Below are 19,966 nucleotides of genomic sequence, written 5' to 3'. Positions count from 1 at the left end.
TCTTTTTGCCCTCAGGTAACAAAACATTCCCTTGTATTTTCTGTGGTAAACTGTTTGCAAGCATTATAAATTGAATCTGTCAATCGAAATTTATGTATAACCAACATGCTCATTAATCTAATTATTCATTACTGATTTGCATATATGAGAATTTCATGTTTTGTTTTAAAGCCCTAAACAGAAAACATCTCACGTACAGCATGTGATACTTCACACAAAATTGTTCACAGGATTGAATGTCATCAAACACTGTTCCACAGGTGGAATTGTAGGTATAAAAAGGTCAATCATTGTTAGGATAGCTTGAAGGATAGCTTCTCCACATTGCTTAAGGTATTTTGAACTTAATCTCATGCCTTTAAAAATCTCTTTGTGAGAGGTTTTCAGTTTTAAAGAAGGACCTTGTGGAAAAGCAAGGCATTTTGTCTTGGCATGTAGTGTAATATTACTATAAATACAGTTTTGAGGATTATTAAGATCTTTTTAACCCTTTACAGGCACTCTTGAAATACTGAAAAAACCAACATAGGTTCATTCTGAAAACGTAGCCCTATATACATTTCTGGAGATCATGAGTTATTAAGCCAGAGGTACGTATAACTGCATTTTGTCTTTAAAACAAACGCTACAGGGCCGTATGATGCCACTCATTTTCACGCTTACCAGCTGACTGCTTACCTCTGTACACTCTCAGAAAAAAAGGTACAAAATTGTACCTTTTAGGGTACAAATGGCCCGTCACTGGGGTGGTACCCTTAAGGGTACAAATTTGTACCTCTATTTAAAGGTACAAAATTGTACCTTCTACATCTGTACCCTTTAAGGGACAATTTTGTACCCCCACCGAAGGTACAAAAATGTACCTTTTTATATTATATAGCATTTTCAGGGTACTGACCCAGGCATTTTGATCCTTTGGTGACTGCATGCACAAATAAATAAATAAATAAAATATTTTGGTTCGCAGATGTCCATTTTTATTTATTAATGTAGAAATATTTCATTACAACTCACAACTGAATGTGTCAAGAAATAAAATTACACAGTAAATATAAAGCAGACATGTAAAACAGTAAAAAGAACAATTTAGAAAACAAATAAAAATTGTTCACTCACTGTACAGTATATAATCTACCCTTAATACAAAGACCACAAGAATACTGTTTAAGATTTATAAACACATTACACAGGCTACATCAAGTACTTCACTTTATAAAGTCCAAAGTGTTTGTTTTTAGTCAGAATACTCAGTCATAATAAATAATTTGTCATCAAAATTTTCTCTGAATTTCAGAATGAAGGCAAACTTTCTCTATAAATTGCTTCAACAGTGCAGAAAACCAAATACATCAGTAGCCTCTTCCTCAACACCAGTAGATTACTCCTCATCATCCTCAAGTGGAGTTGTAATTTGTTGTAACACAATATGTGTTTATGCTTTTGATAAACATGACATGTAAAGCATTCATATCTGGAAAATGTTCTTTGATAGTCATTAGGACCACAAGTTATTTAAAAATTTGCTTTATGCATGAATGATAGCAGTGTGCTGGATTAACTTGATTGTGATTATACCAAGATCATGTAGAGAAACAAAAAACAAGGTTGATCACTCTGGTAACTGGAGTAGATTGAGGCTTGTCACCGTCCACCGTTCATTCAAAACATTCCACTGCAGAAACATCAAGGTGATTTTCTAATAAGATGGATATGTCAAAAATGTATATTCGTCCACATCATCAGCCCGGCCAATCGCAATCCCATCAACTCTGAAGACTGCCGTGACTCGTCTTGTTAACACAGTTGTCCAGTCGGTGGCCTCCTCCTGTACTTGAACTGTTGGATGTGGTGAAGATGGTTCACTGTAAATGACAAAGCAATAATTACATTAATATCAGTCACTCTATCACTGATGAAGAGAAAATCAACATGCATAGAAAGTAAAATAATTAATATTCACCGATTTAAAAAAAAAAAAAGTATCACAGATTAAAAGACTAATATAAATTTCATTCATTCATTCAATTTCTTTTTGGCTTAGTCCCTTTATTAATCTGGGGTCGCCACAGTGGAATGAACCACCAACTTATCCAGCATATGTTTTATGCAGCAGATGCCCTTCCAGCTGCAACCCAGTATTAAGAAACATCCAGACACACTTATTCACACACACATTTATACACTACAGACAAATAAGCTTACCAAATTCAGCTATAGCGCATGTCTTTGGACTTGTGGGGAAACCGGAGCACTTGGAGGTAACCTTCACGAACACTTGAAGAATATGCAAACTCCTCACACAAATGCCAACTGATCCAGCCGAGGCTCGAACCAGCGACCTTCTTGCTGTAAGGTGACAGCACTACCCACTGCGTCATCCTAATATAAAGAATATCAAGCATTATAAAATGCATTTATCACAGCATATACTAAACAGAAAACAACATACGCACCGGAGCACAACGAAATGTTGAAGTGTCTCGCTTAACAAGGCTGGCAACATGAGAAGTGCTGCTGTAAAATCAATTCCTGGAACATAAGATGTGGCATACAAACAAATATGAATGAATCCATCCAAAGCTAGAATTTAATAATATTAATCAAGTGGAGAAAGTTTAGAAAGAGTACCTTAAAGTCAGGTCCATAGCATTCTTCAGTTGATCTCTCATCTTTCGATGAAAACCTAGAAAATAATTTTAAACATGTGGGTGTACATTTATTGTTGTTTGTAAGTAAAAACCTACAAATTTAAAATAGTATGTAAGCCATTAAAACCATGGTATAGATAATGAGACATACTTACATCTTGTAACTGAGCCATGCTTTCATATGACATGCCTTCACTGGTCTAATGCTGTTAGGCTGCATTATGTTGTTCAATCTTGTCCTGAAATACAATTGGAAACTTCATAAACTTCAGGATAACTATTTATAACTAACTATAAGTCATAATAAATAATTATTTACTACTATTTATTTATAGTATTTTATTTATATATAAGTATAACGTTAAACGATAGTAAAGCACCAACAATTCTGGACATGAGAATTTGTGGACACTCCTCAACATTAATGTAACTTAGACACTGAAACGAAGATATGTACAAGCATACACACGCCACGTTTGTAACTAGCCACGTTTACATAATCAGTCGCTTTGCCGGTGACAAAAATTGTGATTTTTCTTCACAAAATGGCGGTGTAACTTATATAACAGTCTAAAATTACATTTCCGCGGTCAACCGTGGCTAGAAAATGGCCTCAAAATATAAAACATTATCGATAATTACAAATTCCAGTATTAATAACAAAAGGTTTTATATCAAGGTATATGAAGACTTTAGTCGCGCGAGCTCCGGGCCACACCGCACATTACTCACGGCCCGATTCTGGTGCACGGATACGGCAGCGTCGGCTCGCTTCTGCCGCCGCAGCTGGCCCGAGTAACGATACAGCAGACGGACTCGGGCAGGCGAGAATCTAGCCGCAACTGGCCCAAGTGTATTTTGCTATCTGGGTTGCGATTATATTCCGCCGTGGCAACACTTATTAATAAAGCAGTAACGTAACGTAACATAAAAGGCGCGAATACGTAAGTTAACGTAGGCGATAAAGGGAACTTTTACACCGAGAAAACTAACAGCATATAGTACTTACCTTCTATAACGTTATGTCCCTCGGTGACTTCGATATCACGTTGTATTAACTTCTTTAATAAGCTGCAGACATCTTAGCAAACTCCATCATGCAGGCCAACGTAACGTTACACCAGCCAGCCCGGAGCACAAAGCGGGGGAAAGCCGAGAGTCAGACAAAATCAACAGAACACGGCTTCACATGTAAAAATGAGACTGAAAATATATCTTTAATACATTCTTACCTGAAAGTGTGGACTCCAAAATAGACTTTTCTTTGAAAAGCGTGCGAAGTTCTGTGTAAACAGCCAGCATACTCGACCGACCGCCTCAGTAACAAACACTACTATAACGTCTCAACAAGCCAAATTCTTAAAGAGACAGCAACATCACCACCTGTATGAAGATGCTGTCCCTCTGCATGGTTCTTATTCTACATCCCATATATACTATAGGGACTTAAACAGTAAGCAAAGACCAGTATTTACGTTTTTAATGATTAAAATTACATTTAATTATAAATTAAATTATTAACATTTTTGAGAAAAAATGTAATTTAAATACATGAAAAAAAATTAATTATTAAAATATTTAATTTAATCAATTTATTTATTTATTATATTTTTAAATTATGTATTTTAGTATTAATGTTTAGTATTAATACATTTAAATTAGTGTTATATAGTGTCTTGATCTTATCATGAGCTGAGGGTACAATTTTGTTCCTATAGGGAAACAAAATATATAATTGTACCTTTAAAGGTGCCAAATTGGTCCTTTACGGTACAATTTTGTATCCAAATGTGCTATAAAAGGTACAAAAATGTACCTTTCAAACCTAAATCTGGACATTTGTACCTTTATAGCCCATTTGGGTACAAAATTGTACCCTAAGGACCAATATGGGACCTTTAAAGGTACAATTTTATATTTTGTTCCCTCTAGGAACAAAATTGTACCCTCATTGTACCTTTTTTTCTGAGAGTGTATATGGATGGCTTTTCAGCTGTTATCGGTTTGTCCTGTGGCTGAAAGAATGGTTTCAGAAAGCATAAGACAAAAAAAGCCAGTAAATAAAATAAACATATAAATAAAAAGAGAGTGGATTAGTCAGTCAGTCAATCTGCAAAATAGCATACCCTCTGGGACAAGTTTTTCCAGAAATGTATATAGGGTTACAATTTTCTAAATGAGACTGGGTTGGGGAAAAACTCTGGAGTGTTATTACAAGACTTTTGAACTTTTATGACCAAAAAAATTATGTTGTAATTGATGTCGATATATGGTCTTTCTTAATGTTGGGCAGTAGCGTCACTTTAAGTGGTGATTTTAGTAGCTTAACTACATTTCTCAGTTGCTACTTTCTAAATCAAATAGCTTTTCAGGAGCGAAGCTATTTTTTTAGTCACAGTAGCACAGTAGCGTCCACACAAGCTACATTTAACAATCGCGGAACAATAAGTGACAATACTGACATTCATGGAGCTGTGAGGCCGGTATCTAACCTTTCTAGAAAGTAAATCCTTATGATGCGGGAATGACAATTTCTTTTTTTTCCCTGTTTTACAGTGGTCGATAATCTTTTTGGTACGTTACTGCCACCTCTCATCCTGGTCGGTAACATTGCAAACCAATTAGGCTAACAGGAGAAATTTGCTTGATGGAAAGATGACTGAGGAAGAGGAGTTATATACATAAAGTTTACTGTAGTAAACATGCAATACATTATAATGCTTATTCCTAAATATTTCCATTTACTATAAATTACTATAGTATTTCAAGTGTGTAACACCTGGTTTTATTGGAATTTTATTTATTTATTTATTTATTTATTTATTTATTTTTTGCTGTTATATACTATAATGTAATATATGTTTCTATTTGGTACAGCCTATTAATTGCACTAAATAATTCAACTGAATATATTTTGTTGATAGTTTTATTGATTACTAAGATATGATTGACTTGGGTTTAAGTTGCTTCGATTTAAAAAAGAAAACTGCTAATAGCTTAGATGCAGCGAGACCATACTTAGCTTAGCCTGCTACATATCCCAGAGGGTAGCTATTAGTTTTGTTAAGCTATATTTTAAGTAGAGTACCTAGCTTAGCTCACTACATTGTTCATGTAGCTTCCGAGTTTACTGGTTCTTCCCAATAAAGAGTTATATAATACTTTAATTTATCATGGATTTCTTATAATTTCTGATAAGCCATGTGACAACAAGACCTGAAGTAATGGCTACTAAAAATATATTTTTGATTTTTAATTTTTAATTATAGCACAACATTGCAATTTAAATTGATTTATCATAATTCATCTCTGTGACCATGGCTAATTGCCGCTTTGTCTTGGTTTGTTATTGCGAGTGAAGGAGTGTCCACGCTGTTGTTCTGACCTGTGGTGAACTCTGGCTCACTCTGCTTGTTCCCAGGCAGTAGCAGCTGAAGTTTGGGGTCAGACTGACATCACAAACATCATAAAACTGTGTATGCTTTTCCTGTCCGAGGAATAGAACAGTCTGTTAAGTCTGTCTATGAGTATATGCGAATGTGTGTGGTCTCTAGAGCTTTCCTCTATGCAGCATAATCCAAAGGGAGATTCAGAGCACTCAAATTGTCCATTGAGAACTTTAATAGGCAGAGAACAACAGTGCTGGTCTTTCTGAACACTGTGACACCCACATTAAACTGTGATGGAGAGTAAACGCTACTCAGAAATAGGCCATCCCACATTAATCAATATATTGATATATTGTACAACACATGGACATGACCTCAGTTATTTTTGGTGATGCAATACATATCGTCCATACATAAAAAAAACAATTCTAGCAACATTTTGCGCAACCTCTCTATCTCTGTTGGAGGTGTCAGTGTCAGTATGGTAAAAAAAAAACACTGTAGTATTAACTATAAGCGACTAAAGTATATTTTCACGTGGGTGTCTGACAACTGAAAATAGATCTGGTAGCAGATATCACAGCCTACACATTTTCACACCCTAAAGTATTAAGTTGTTAAAGTGACTATAATTAAATGAAATATTCTTACGAATAAAATAAGATGTGTTCTTTGGAAGAGTGTAATTGCATTTTGATGACATAAAACACAAAAGTTTGGTGCAATATTTTGTACAACAAAAAATAGATATCATGACAGGCCTACTCAGAAAATGCAGTAACAAAAAACTGTATAAGTTTATATAGAATTTTTAATAAATTGTTAATAATTAGACAACATGTGAGAAATAGTTCACCTTTATGTTGCTGCACACATTGCAACATAGACACCGTTTACACTGTCAGGTCTTGATGCTCAATTCCGATTTGTTGTCTAAATCTGATCTTTTAACCTGTCTGTTTTTGTTCTTTTAATTGTGACTCATAACCGATTCATATGTTTACACTTTCCATAAAATTTACGACGTTGCGCATGCATAAAGGCAGGTTCTAGTTTCTGCACCACACTAGCGACGATGCATAAAAAATTGTCTTGCTTTTAGCTCTGTGAAATATGCAAAGTTTGCCTAATTTTAAAATGATTTTGAGGCGGAGGAGGAGAGAAAGTGCCGTCATCACAGCTTGCGTCTATAGTTTATATATGGTGTCCTCCACCATTCAGAGGAATTTGTTGGTACATGAGAGATCTTAGGTCTGGTGGGAGCAAATTGTCTCCACACATGCTCTTACCACATTGTCGCAAGTTTAATGACGCACAAAACAGAATGCCTCAATAAATCCGATCTGCCTGTTTACATAATAATCACATTGTCACATATCTGATTTATATCTGATTTATTTCTACATATAAAGGAGGCCTGAAACCGATCTCTGAATATTCAAATGCATGCGTTTTTTTGTTTTTTTTTGTGTTTACACAGTCATAGAAAAGATCTATTTTGTGTCACATATGAGCAAAAAAAAAAAAAAAACTGAATTGGGTTGCGTTCAACTGGCAGTGTAAACAGGGCCATAGACTCATTCTGAAAATTCAGCACTTTATACATTTCTTAAGATTGCAAATTATGTAGCCAGAAATACGTATGGCTGCATTTCGGTGATTTGACAATATATGTTCCTTTTCGTGTTACCAGCTGATCACTTACCTCAAAATTGACGGCTTTCCCACTGTTAACAATTTGTCCAGTTAGCTCACCATGTTCGACAGAGGACTTGAGGCGCAGAGAGGAGTTGACCACGGCAATGGGGTTCAAGTCCAGCGAAAAACGGTTCTAGAAAGCAGGTTAGACAAACAGAGTGAGAATGTGGTAAAATCTGAAAATGTGGTAAAAATCAGGCAAGGGCTTTTCATTTTCTGGATTGCCTTTGAAATCTGTAGGTTGGGTTTAAGGAAGGAGAAGGGTGGGTCAGTCAATCATCAGTCAGTGAGTCATTTTGTCAGTTGACAGCTGTGGATATACATGAGAACAGCAGGTGCGAATGGCACTCATGAGAGAAATTTGAGATCAGGAAAAGTGTACAGCTTTTGGTAGATTCGTGAAAAACAAAACCTGCAAAAAAAATGTAGTTCCTGGGACGTATTTTGGGACGTATTTTGCATTCTCCAGAAATGTATATAGGTGTTTATAGGTGTTTAAATATATGAGTGTTTTCTATCCATAGAGTAAAAGATTTTGGGGTTCAAACGAACACTGAATTTTTTTGAACATGTGTAACTGATCGGTCAGCTTGTGTTTTATGTTTCTTACTTTTGTATTTCATTATTTGAAAGTGTATTGGTTTATGTTTATTTTAGAAATTTCCTTGTTTCCGGTTGGCTTGATTCAGAGGTCACATGATTCTCCTTGATTAATTTAACCTGCGAGAGTTGGTATAGACAGCATGGTGAGATTTCAATGCAGACACATGTTAAATGCACCTGATTATTCTACTGCTGATTATCAGGCCAACACGGTAAAGGAAACATTGTTGGTATATTATTTTGTTAATTTTCATGTTCAGTTGATTATGCTGTGTTTGTGTGAAACGTTTGGTTTGTTTGTTTGTTTGCTCATCTTTTTAGTTTTCATGTGTTCAATAAATAAAATGCATGGACATCAGTATTTGGGAAGTGTGGACTGTAACAACTGGCAGGTATAGCTACAGTTGCATTGGATTGGATTTAACCCCAAAAAAATTACATTTGCAGTTAATTTTCTCACCATCTAAGATTACAATGATCAAGTTTGTTTCTTAAGGCTGTGAATTGAAGTAAAAATGCTGTGAATAATGTTTAGTTTCTTGCACCGACTGATTGATTTACTTCATAAAACAGTAACATTTTATCAATGTTTTGTCAAAAGTCAGGAATATTAATTATTTAAAAAAAAAAATTTTTTCAAGTACATTTTATGATTCTTAGTTGGGCTAAGCGTGATAAAATAAACAGCACATTTTCATTTTGTATGAGCTTTACCTTCTCAAATGGTAAAAAGGTCCTTTTAATTCTCACAAGATCTTCATTTCCCCTCAAATAGTGATGGATAAAGTCTGTCTCTCTCAGAGCACAAATTCTATTCTATTATATAAAATCGCACTGATGCAATACGATTATATTTAGAGACATTTAAATATTTACACTGACTTTTCTTCTCATGCTGCGCGAATGGAAAGACCAACTGGTTCAAACATCACTTAAACCACTTCACATAACAAATGATCAGATGAATGACCTACAAAAACATGACATGTGCCAGAGTCTTTAAAATCTTTACCAGACACAAAGATGCAAGTTAACGTACACACTGAAGTAACACACAACACATGACATGCCTCTGTGCTCATGTGAGCCTCTCAGAATATAAAGTGTTGACAAGGATAAATGGAGGACATTCAAATCAAACTACTTCCAAACTACTGTGTATATGACTAATGATCCATTAATGAGGACCTACTCTTTTGTAAACATCCACAAAGCCAACGTCTTTAAAATCTTTAACACATGTGAATGCACTCGCTGCTGTTTGACCAATAAGGCGGTTTCTGATTGGTGCGCAACACATAGTTTAACCTATCACACTTTGCAATGTTGCGTTTGGATGTAGCCTTCTAAAAATCATTTGTAAAATGTTCCTAAAATGAGCCTTGAGGAAAATTTGTTTCCTACTTTAATTTTTCAGTAGACTTAATGGAGTTCTCTGTTATATTTCATTTCGCTACTAACTTTTTCAGGTGTTTGACTTAAAATGCTACACAAACTAGGAGAGCTATATTATATTTGTCTTGCTTTCCAGTAAACATTCCTAAATCAAGATAGATTTACTTCATTAAAATGAATGTATGGTATGTTAAGTCTTGGTGTCTAAAATAAATAATAAAATAAATAAATAAATAAATAGGTGGACTTTTGCTCATAAAATAGCCAAAAAAAAAATTTAAATGCTATAAGAACAAATTAACGAATATAAATTTACTTGATAAGCAAAAGGACATTTGACAGTTATGTTCGCTTATTTATTTTAAATCCAAAAATAATTAAAACTTTATTTGATTTCTCTTATACAGTTGAAGTCAGAACTATTAGCCTCCCTGTTTATTTTTTGCCCCAATTTCTGTTAAACAGAGAGAAGATTTTTTCAACACATTTTTAAACATGATAGTTCTAATAACTTATTTCTAATAACTGATTTATTTTATCTTTTCCATGATGACAGTAAATAATATTTTACTAGATTTTTAGGACATTTCTATACGGCTTAAAGTGACATTTAAAGGCTTAACTATGTTAATTAGATTAACTAGGCAGGTTAGGGTAATTAGGCAAGTTATTGCATAATGATGGTTTGTTCTGAAGACTATTGAAAACTATATAGCTTAAATGGGCTAATAATTTTGTCCTTAAAATGACTTTTTCAAGCCAAAATAAAACAAATAAGATTTTCTCCAGCAGAAATAATATCATCAGACATACTGTGAAAATGTCCTTGATCTGTGAAACAACATTTGGGAAATGATGGCAAATCATTGGCAAATTCAAAGGGGGGCAAATAATTCTGACTTCAACTGTTGCAAATTATTTTAGGAGTCAAAATTACATTTATTGAGGAACTGTATCGACAACGTATCTTGTGTAACCCACCAATTCTACCACACCCAACCCAGTCTGAGCTGGGATCAAACAGGCAATTCTTTGTATGGGAGTTGGTTGCTCTGACAAGGAAGCTAAAGACCAAGTCCTCTAGTGTCTGTTGCTAGAGCACCTTTGGAGGTCAGAGGAGTGAGGTTTACCTGCATAACACTTCGCTAGCTGGCTTCGGTTAGACTTGTCTAGGGCAAATAGCATTTTCAGGAATCCAACCCATCCTAGCCATAGTCTGCTCACACTTATGCCATCAGGCAAGTGTGACCGAAGCCTGAGCAGATCAATGCAGTTTCATGACAGTTTTTATCCAGTTATTATAGGATTTTTGAACAAGATCACATTTTAAATATTACTGATAGCCACATGTCACATCCCCGGCTCGCACCTGCTGCTCCAATGACCAGTCTCCCTTACCATCTCATTCCCTTAGCTCCAATCCTCACTCTCCTTCACCAGCCACTTCTCACCATACCTGTGCACACTCCCCTGAGTTCTAATGAGACACACCTGCACCTGCAATCACCATCCCCTATATAGACTTACCGTTTCCAGTCGTACAACAGCTGGAATCGAAGTCAGATGGTTCACCTCACCTTCTTCCTGGCTTGCCTTCTTCTATGGATGTTTCCCTTCACCTATGGACGTTTCTCCCAACCTGTGGATGCACATGCTGTGATTAAGGAATGAAGGTTCTTGTTTACATTGTGAACAACATACTAGTCTGCTCTCCATCCAAGAATATCCCTTACCTGCTTCTCTTGTTGAACAATGCACTGTGTTTGAATAAACTGATGAAAAGAGATAACCATCCATGTCTCCATCGTGTGACAGTGACAGCATGTAACAAAAGTGCATGAACAGCTTAATTGGCACATATTGTCAATATAATAACTATTTTAACAAACTGGCCAATAAGTATTTATTCCTTCCTTTCTGTAAATTTTAAATTGGCGCATATTTTATATTTACGTATATAATTATAAAAAGCTTATTTATTATTTTAGGCTATTATAGTGATTTCTAATTTGTTTTTATGTTCTTGCCGGGTAAGCCGGTATAAGATTTTGACGGTAGTATATCTGTGGATAAAAATATCAGTTCACGATATTGAGGTTACTGCTTTAAAATATGATCTTTTTAAATGCCTGGGTAAAATTTCACAAAACACAATCTATTTTATATTTTCAGAATTTTTTTTAATATTTTGGAACAGAAAACATGTCAGGCTAAATAATTAAAATAAATCATAATAAATATAATAAACGTGTAGCGCCTTTAAAAGTTGCATCTTAATGCACTTTACAGACATAAAATGCAACAGGCATGATAAATGCAAAAAACATGAAATAAAAATTAAAACCACACAAATGTTATTAATAGATCTTAATCATATACAAGTAAAATAAAAACAAATAAAAGCTACCCTAAAAAAGTAAGCATAAAGAGATGATTTAATATTACTCAGGGATTCTGCATTGCGAATATCAGAGAGTAAAGAGTTCCACAATTTAGGTCCTAATGAGGAGAAATCCTGGTCTCCCATAGATTTAGCTTAATTTACTGAGCAGTTAAAAACCAGCATCAGACGAGAGTGATGCACGTCTAGGAGTGTATGGGATTAAAGACTCAGATAAATATTGTGGTGCTAGACCATTTAAGGCCTTGTACGCAAGCATGAGGATTTTAAAATCATTTCAATTACTGATAGAAAGCCAGTGCGTATTTTTCAAAATTATCCACTTCTGCTGCTTCAGCTTCAAAAAAAACACTTCTTTACAACTTGAAAAGTCATCTTTGGATATTTGTTTCCTGCTGGAAATATTGTTGCCCTAAAAAAAAGAAAATCAATCTTATTTATACCCCAGGAACAGCATAAGAGAAAATGTTAGCTGTTTTGAAACCTTGATTTTTTCCAATCACTCTATAATTTGAAAGCGTTGATCATCCTATGCCTAGTGTCGATGTAATGAATTTCGTTCAGCATCACATCTACTGTGATGTTTTGAATGGCAAAATAAAGGAATCTGAACTGATATATCAGTCCAAGGCACTCAAAAAATGTGGAAAAAATATTAAAAAGCCTTTATTGGCATGGCTAATATAGGATTTTTATATTTATTTTTGCTGTTTATTCTGATGAATCCCTTACCCAAAGAGCCCCAACACATTATTAAAACTATGCTTGAGCTTTTTTTTGTTTGATTCTGAACTGATATATATTATTAATGCAAATGCTGTTAAAAAAAAAAATTTTCATATCCCCTTTACAGACTTTTTTAGTTACAAGCAAAAGTTCAAACCTTTTTTCCCTCTCTTCTACAAGTTGAGCCAATGTTGTTCTGTTGTGGATTGATGGACATCTTGAAGACATTTTGTGACTGTCTTTGTAGCCTAGGAGATACTTTAAGCTTCTTCTGGAAATCTTGACTAAACGCAATGGTTTTGTTAAAGAGATCCTTTAGAGCAGATTTCATAAGAAGATGAAGGGTCACATTCTTCCGTTCTCTTTCATTTTTGAACGAGACCAGACAACAATGTGTCCCCTCATGTCTCATACATATTGAAATGACAATACCCATGCCCGCAGCTCCGCCTCTTTTTCTAATTTTAGCAGCTCTGAGAGGAATCAAAAGCACAAAAAAATGAAGTCATTTCTTAATTTATGAGCTCCTCCTGTCAGATCCATATGTTTTGAGTTGAGTTTGGAAGCCATCTTGTGAATTTCTCTCTGGTAATGGGGATTAGGAGGGCACAACTAATGTAAACAATGCCCGAATTCTTCCATCTGATCCTGCAGTTTACCTCCGATTGGAAAAAAAGTTTGCTTAGCAACCGATGAATGCGCTGAGCACCACATGTCATGTCCACATGCTGTCACCCCTTTTCTGCTGAACTATCTGTTCTAATTGAGCAAAAATGTCAATCTGGTAATGGTTCAAAACAGAGCTGTTTGTAATGGAAACGAAGCAACATTCCTCCGTTAAATATTTGAATACACAAGCACTGAGCGCTTTGGAAACTCAACAAAATGCCACAGTGAGATAAACAGATGATGTTTCCTGCAATGTTGAGAATGAGCTCTTCTAGTGTGTGAGAAGAAGTGATGAATTGCCTCGGATTTCATTTCTTTAGCCTGGTTTGACAGCTGCGCTCTTTTCATCTCTACACTGCGGCATCTAAATGCTGGAGTTTGACGCTCCGGCCAGGTGTTTGACTTACTGTCCAGCTCTCAGCGGGCAATTTTCCGCATTATTGTAATCAATGAGATAATTGAGGAGGTTGAGATGTTTGCCCTGTCTGCAAATAGCCCCAATCAATGACCGCGCTTCAATTGGGCCAATTAAAGAAATTGTGGTAACATGAGACAGATGCTTAGAGGCTGGCCTCCTCTGCATCCCCACGGTTGTTTTCATCTGGTTTGAACTGAAGAACTCATAAAAAATCCCATTTATCTTTTACAGATTTTGATCTGAATTCCTCATTTTAAGTCTCTGATTATACACTGTCTTTCTGTATATGGGGTGGACACAGTAAAGTTTTCATATCAATCACTATTGATGAATATCACAATAAATGTCATGTCTTATTTTATTGGCAGATTTTTGCTTCTAAGGGAAAGTTGTAGAAATCAGTTAGTTAATGGTCAATAAAATAATTTTTTTCAAAATATTCAAAACCTAACAAACATGTTTACTAGAAGAACATGTAACAAATCTAATGTACAGTATTTATAATTATGGATGATTATAAAACGTACTAAAACAATAGAGTAAACTCTTCTTCTACACACTCACCAGCATAGTTTATGTATGTAGTGTTGTTGCAGATGGAACACTAATGACTAAGAGGAAATTCAAACTGTATCCCTGATAACGTGTGACGGTTGCCATATTAGTGAAACAAATGACCAAACTGCCACATAATACCTGCCATGAGTATAACTGCATTCACCATCGGGATGCGGTGTAATCACTCTCGTAGGAGAATTTTGCTTTCACAATTCACAATAAATAAAGTTATCCAACATGTGCACCCAATAGCTCCGCCCCTTCCTCTAAGTGAGCAAAGCTGCAACTGTTGAGTGCGTGAAGACTATTTAATACTACAAAATTGCATAGAATAGTGCATAGGCATGCGATTTGGGATGCACCTTCGGTCTTTCATAACTAAGATATTCGTATATTAATTATTAAAAATGAATTAGCCTGAATACATGAGGTATAAATACAAATGCTATAGCTTACTAACAGTGACAAAATAATTGAATCTTAATTTAATTAAATCCTGTGACTCCCTAAATGCAATAAAGTTACATTAGTTAATGTTGATTAATGTATTTACCATGAACAAATAATGAACAATACATTTATTACAGTTTTTTTTTTATTTCCTTCAATAATTCATTCATTTTCGTCTGCTTTTTGGGGCCGGGAAGCTAAAACTTCCTCCAGCCAAGACATAGTCCCTCCAGCGTCTCACGTCTTCCCTTAGCCACCTCAGCTGACTTTACTCCGAACTACTCTCGTGTGACAGAGCTCTTCCACCATATATATAAGGGTGCTCCCTGCTACCCTGCGAAGGAAACTCATTTTGGCAACTTGTATCAGGGATCTTGTCCTTTCAGTCATGACCCAAATCTCATGACCATAGGTGAGAGTAGGAACTCAGCTCCTTCTTTACAACCACAGACCGATGAATTAAAAGCATTACTGCTGCCGCTGCACCCACCGCTCCGCCTATCAATATCACGTTCCAACCTTCCCTCACTCTTGACTAAAACCACAAGATACTTGAACTCCTACACCTGTGGTAAGGACTTTTCTCCAACCTGGAGATGGCAAAACACCTTTTTCCGGTCTCAGACTTGGAGATGCTGATACTCAGCCCCAAGGAGCAACGTGGGACCACCCTCCTGCAGGCCCACCACCTGCAGGGGGAGTCGTAAGGAGCCAGTGCATTGTGGAAAGGCTGGTGGTTGAAGGTTAGGACCACAACAACCTGATCGTCAGACACAGAAACTGGCTCTTGGAAAACTGGCTCTTGGAATGTCACCTCACGTTATTTTTAGTCTTTCATTAAAGTTAGTTTTTGAAAATTGTCATTGTTAGTATTGTTAACTATGATTAATAAATACTGTAAAAGTATTGTTCATTTTTAGTTCATGCTAGTAAACGCATTAATGAAACTTTTGTAAAGTGTAAACACATTGAATAAGTTTATTAATAATACAATTCAGTATGCCAATCCCATCACAATATCATGGTGCAGTTACTGGTACTACATTAAATCCATGAAATTAATTTAAAAGGCACATATCTTCTAAATTAATTGTTCACGGGACAGTGTGTTTTTTCTGTTTGTCAGCGCAGTTGCTTTAAATCACTGAGAAATGAGTGTTTTTCGCTAAATTCAAGCACTTCTCTTTGAAGCAGGTCACGTGATTGATTCGAGACCTATCTGCAAATAAACAACCTTTACATTAAATACAACATTTAACAAATACATGTTAGCATTTTTATCAGATCTTTTTTCGTTTGTTTTGTTTTTTTCATTCCACATTTTATAGTCCAGCCCTATGTTTGACTGTTATGTTTGTTTTTATAACATCCTGTGCGTCAAAAAGTAAGAGAAAGCTCTGATTAGATTACGCAAGTACTGAATCACACCGCAAACCCACAAGCTCACTGTAGCAAAATCAAAATAAATTCTGCTTGTTGATCGGTAATAGTGACTTCATCCCAGTTCAGATCACCTGTTGAAATGTGTTCTTGAAGTTCGTGGCTCCAGCATTAGCAGTCTGCCTCTGTGATCCTCTGTTTGATGTGACTTAACCACAGGATTGCTAGGGATCTGTGGTTGCACAGGACTTATTTGCAGTGTATAAAATATTCTGATGATGTAGGATTCCAGAGCTGGCAGTGGTTTGGTGGGGAACGCTTAATGTTAAACACTATAATTTCAAATAGTGAGGAAGCCCAGGCTCTTCGCACAAAAGTCTTCAATGCTTCAAAACGTTCATATAGAGTTCAGTTAATAAATCTAAATGGAATTGCGTGGTTTAAGTCAAGTCTTCTAAAGAGACATGATTGCTTTTTGATTAACAGTTTTAGTTTAATTTCAGATTTTTTTTGAAAATAAAATATTTACAGCCACTGAAATTAAATCACAGAGGTTCAAGAGAAGACATTGAATGAAAGCAAACAGAAAACACTCAGATTAAATTGTTATCATTTGTGTCCTGAAAATGAGTAAAAGTCTTATGGGTTGTGAATGTTAGCCTAGTGATTGGTGTGCTGACATGTAGAGCAAATGCACTGCAGACATCCTAAATTAATGCAAAATTCTCCCCAGTCACTCTTTAATTTCACTTCCTATCTACTGTCCTATCACAATAAAAAACAACATGCCAAAAAATAATAAATTTTGGTGTTAAGGAACCATTTGTAGGGCTATATAAAACCCACTTTATTATTCCCAAATTTCATTTTACTTTTATTTCTTTCAGTTACAAATTTTCTAGATTTTTTATTGTCTCTTTTTAGGTGTACAGCACTATTGATTTATTCATCCAGAACTTGCCAAAGTTCATTACATTCTACCTTATATGCCCAAATGTATCCACAATTTTAACATTTTTGAAATCATAGGATGTTACTATGAAATAAAAAAATGCATTGGAAATGAATCGCTTAAAAAAAAATGTATTACCATTTTTTGTTAAAATTTTAATTGTAATTAATAAATATGTTTCTATTTTTACTGAGAAAACCCGCAAATTACCAAAGATATTTCAACAAATAATACAATCATTGTGTGTGACTGGAAGGTCATTTATCGCATAAAACACTTGCTAGAGTGCTGAGGTAGGCTCAAAAGACTGGTAGGCTCAGAAGTTCAATTCAATTCAGCTTTATTTGTATAGCGCTTTTACAATGTAGATTGTGTCAAAGCAGCTTCACATAAATGGTCATTGTAACTGGAACAGTGTAGTTCAGTTTTAGTGTTTAAGTTCAGTTCAGTTTAGCTCAGTTTAGTGTGATTTAAAATCATTACTGAGAGTTCAAACACTGAAGAGCAAATTTATCGATGCGTAGCTCTACCAATCCAACCGAACCATGCGAGCCAGTGGCGACAGAAGTCTGTTATCATCCATCCAAATGGTTAATCAGCTATACTAATACACTCAAAAAATCAACTAGGCATGTATTGGACTTACAAAATAAAAATTTGTCAGATTGAAAAGAACAAATCAAGTTTACATATGTTAAATGATTAATTGGATGTAACGGTATCAGAATTTCACGGTACGGTAATACCTCGGTATGAATGTCACGGTACAGTATTTATTGAATCATTTACAGGAAAAACAAAACTTATGAAAATACTCCAAAAAAGTGCCAAAAGTGTCAATGACATACAAATTAGCCATCTATCTGTAAGCTTTGAAACAGGAACTTCAATTTTAAAAAAAATATTAAACCATGTAAAAAAATAAAGTTTCAATTTAGTATTGTTAAAAACTCATCACATTCAACATTTAATCACTCACTCACTTAGATAGAGATGGGTTTAAAGGAAAATTATCATATAAATATAATCTGGTAAAAGCTGTTATCTCTGGGCATTTACAATGTCCCCTGCAACAGAAAAAAACCCTCTCATTTGGGACTGAGGTTTCTGGGACAAGAGAGATATGACTTGGCCCAGGTTGACAGCAGTGGGTAACGTTGTGCATTGTCTTTCCCCCACTTGAGAGGACAAACCATGAGTAAGATAGAGGTCTCATGTCTGCATCAATCTGAACAGTGTGCTGACAACACCGCTATTCAGTACGCGCGCGACAACACAGCTGATAAGAACTCGCGCGACAACACAGCTGATAAGAACTCGCGCGACAACACCGCTATTCAGTACGCGCACGGCGACAACACCCGCTTTAGAGTTTTCCAGCTCTTTTCCTCCCCGCTTCTAGCAGCACACTCCATTTCCGCATTACTGGATCTGTAGCGACAACAGACCGCAAGGGATGATGGTCAAGCATGGCCTGATGGAATTGTAGTTTTCGCTACCTCCCGTTCGCTTCATTCGCCTGAGCAAATTTTCTCAGAAGACCTATAGTTTTACCGAGTCATGCGACTTCGGTAATATCGAAAAAAATTAATATTGCGGTATGACGGTATTTACAATACCGTTACATCCCTAATATATATACATGTTTTCTGTCCTTTTTGTGTTGAATACTTAATTTTAAATCTAATTAATTCGAAATTAGAATCATTTTAATTAGAATAACACAATTCAAACATTTTGAGTCAATTAGTTGCAAAGAAGTTAGACTGACATATTGAAACCATGTTTTATCGACAAATTTGCTTTGTGTTCATACAACATGTTCAAAGCAGTTCAGGTTTACTTGATTGGATTAGATGCATAAAGGGTGCCACGATTAAATCATGTTCATTCAACAATTTTTTTTTTTTAGTGTTGAGAAGATTCCAGATCCACATCTGTTTTTACATTACTGTGATGGTTGGGATAGACGTTAATAAAATGTAATAAATGGGAAATTTAATAAATAATGTAAATAATTCTTGTTAACACCCAGCCACATCCAAATGTGAACCTACCAGTAGGCGCAGAAGGTCCCCACTGGCCCATATCTATCAGCTGATTACCACTGATAAAGCCCCTTTAATCGAGTTATAACATTTGAATCGGCTGATAAATCAGGGACTAAGCCAAAGGAGTTATTGAGTCAAGTAAATTATTACAGCCGAAAAAATGTTGATACAATTTTGCAAATCTTCGTATTTAATTTTGGTATAACCTATTAAAATTGCTTATTTTATTACTATTTCAATATTTATTACAAGCAATCACTGATATGTCGGCGCATACTTTTTTTATTCATGTTTAGGTTGATATCCGTCTATCTTTTGTTCAAACCAAATTTTGTCTTTTGTAAGATTGCAAGAATTATGAGAAAGGTGATTTTTCATAAGCAATGTCTCGAAACTTTTTTAATAAGCATGCTTCTGCCAGGCATGATGCCCAAAGTGACATACAGAAAATTTGATTTTAATATTGTTTGTTTGTTAAGATAATGTTGTATTATAGCTAGTTGGTTAAAATAGATATGGCAAAACAGGTTCTCTGTGAATAAAATGGATGAAACCAAATCAAAGCAGGAAATATTTTGAAGACATCTGTAGTAAATCACTCATGCCATCTGCCAAACTCAGATCCTGG

The 19,966-nt window shown here is 35.3% G+C and overlaps 2 long non-coding RNA genes across 14 annotated transcripts in view; one reads left to right on the top strand and one right to left on the bottom strand.

The window, feature by feature from the left end:
• The window catches only part of LOC147834235 (uncharacterized), a 385,840-nt gene that overhangs the window by 345,850 nt on the left and 20,024 nt on the right, over positions 1–19,966 (top strand). The gene's annotated exons all lie outside the window — the stretch shown is intronic.
• Positions 955–3,985, bottom strand: LOC137487418 (uncharacterized). Of its 2 annotated transcripts, XR_015506178.1 has the most exons (7): positions 3,881–3,985; positions 3,658–3,738; positions 2,804–2,887; positions 2,629–2,683; positions 2,454–2,529; positions 2,203–2,379; positions 955–1,862 (listed from the first exon to the last, which is right to left on the bottom strand). It is a non-coding gene; the product is annotated as an uncharacterized LOC137487418 (long non-coding RNA). The 2 variants fall into 2 exon arrangements; XR_015506177.1 differs by lacking the exon at positions 3,881–3,985 and having other exon boundaries at positions 3,658–3,791.

This window comes from Danio rerio, chromosome 13 (assembly GCF_052040795.2).
Source record: "Danio rerio strain M-AB ecotype USA chromosome 13, GRCz13ab, whole genome shotgun sequence".
Lineage (NCBI taxonomy): Eukaryota > Metazoa > Chordata > Actinopteri > Cypriniformes > Danionidae > Danio > Danio rerio.
The sequence above is the reverse complement of the archived record's forward strand: the minus strand, read 5'-3'. Positions and strand labels throughout refer to the sequence as shown.